The sequence below is a fragment of the Solanum pennellii genome, chromosome 5, assembly GCF_001406875.1.
Source record: "Solanum pennellii chromosome 5, SPENNV200".
In the NCBI taxonomy this organism is placed as follows: domain Eukaryota; kingdom Viridiplantae; phylum Streptophyta; class Magnoliopsida; order Solanales; family Solanaceae; genus Solanum; species Solanum pennellii.
Genome location: NC_028641.1, coordinates 2,516,123 through 2,518,359, shown reverse-complemented (window position 1 = coordinate 2,518,359; position 2,237 = coordinate 2,516,123).

Below are 2,237 nucleotides of genomic sequence, written 5' to 3'. Positions count from 1 at the left end.
CTTGGGACACCCCCCCACCCCACAACTAAACACCAACTCAAATTAAAAACTAGTCAAACTTCCAGCTCAATGTATATATCCTATCAATGTCCACTAGTTGTGTTTTACTTCTATGTAGTGTGGTATAAGTAATTGTTTGTAAAAAATGAAATTAATATTATGAGATTTTAGTTTGATGGTAAGGATGTTAGTATGTTATAAGTAAGTGTTATAGGTTTGAAATTTTATAAGTGGAGAAAGGTAAAGGGTGGAGTTATTATCATTTGGTTTTTGAACTGTGTAAATAATGAGATTAATATTATGGATTTTTAGTTTGATATAAATATGCTATAAATAAGATCGGAAACTTTAATCTAGTGATAAGGACGAAATAGGTAATATGATATTTAATAGTTGGATAAGGGTAAAGTACATGACTAGTTAGAATCTCAATGTAAAAATTACAAAAATATGATATTTAAGTGGAAACAAGCAAAACGATAAGGTTGTGAACTTGGTGCTAATTGAATTTCAATCATCTATTATTGATCTTCAAAAATTTCTCGATTTTGAAGGCAAAATAATATCCAAAAACATAAGGGGAGTTATATCTTTCAAGTTGGGAAAAAAAATGTACTTGTAATTATTGGAACTATTTTCACCTCGAACGGTGATAAAGTTAAATTTTTTTATCAAGTAGTATTATATTATTAAAAAATTAGACATACGTATAAAATTAAGACAGATAACATATATAGTATCTATTTAAAACTAACATAATTAAGTTGCACCGATCTTTCACTTTTAATGTTGTATTTGTATAATTCACAAGAAAATATGTTTTCTGCGGATTTTCATACTAATCTCTTGAATTTTTTTTTTACGTAATTCACAATTTTTTAAAGTGCATCTTTTTATTAAATAGATGAGAATTTTTTTAAACAATATGTCAAGTTAAATACAAATACAAACAAGTAAAAATACATGAATAAAATATTATATAATAATTAATAACAAATTTATTAATATTTTTTTAAAATCCGAACCAACATAGAAAAGAAACCCTTTAGTAATTAATTTGATGATTTAGTACAGTTGATAGCTTTCCCATAGACACATTTGGTAAAGTTGTAACAGATTAGACATAATCATGTTCAGAATATTTATTTATTCTACTCTACTTAAAATTCAAATTTTATATATAGAAACATTTTGATTAGAAGTATTATTTTCAAATGGACTTTGAAATATCTAATTAAAATTTAATCAAAAACTTTAATATAGACTTTAGATATTAGACGGAATATAAACAAAAAGGCTTACATCATTTAATTACTCTAGGTTAAAATTTGATACTCCTCCGGTACTATGCATCTTTACTGGTTTATTTTAAATTTCAACGTATTTTAAAAATAATTACAAATATATTATTAGAATATTCACATTAATTGATGTACATTTATAGATCTTACGAAATAATTTAGGAACTAACTAATGTGGAAGGTAAAAGAAAAAAAATATTATTTTTTATTAATATGATAAAAGGTAACAAGTAAAAAATTAATTTTAAAATATAAGACAAATAAAAATAAGTGGAGGGATTAGTAGAAGAAAATCATTGAAATAATTAAGTTTCCAAATAAGGCAAAAGCAAATTGATTATATGGGTGTTTATCAAAAATTGCTACAATCATTTATATTCTTGTTGCTATATTAGGACTTTAGTATATATACTTCTTATATTATATGGGGAGTTGAACACTGGTTTGTTGGGATTTGGAAGATTAATAGTAAAATTTAAAGACCTATAAAAGTCAATTACTATAATTATTAGCCCATGGAAGCACTTTATATAGTTTAATCTGATAATAACAAGCTAATATACTTAGCTTGGACATATTTAATGTTTTTTTTAAATTAAAAAAAAAAGAAAAATATTTTAAAGCAATATATTAACTCTCTAAACATATACAATTCTATACTACTTCCTCGATTTATTTTTACCTGTTTATATCCGATATATGTTTTTTTCTAAAAAAATATTAAAAAGATTAACAGTATAATTTTGGTGATACATCAATATCACAAATTAAAGTTAGTGACGGAATTAAAATTTTATTAAAAAATTTGATTTCTGTTCTGTAAATAAATAAGTAATTTAATCAATCGAACGAGACGATTTCGCTGCGATTAAAGATGGATAATAATTCATGCTACTTACTTGTTTCTCCTATGCTAGCTTGATTCTAGTAATCTTT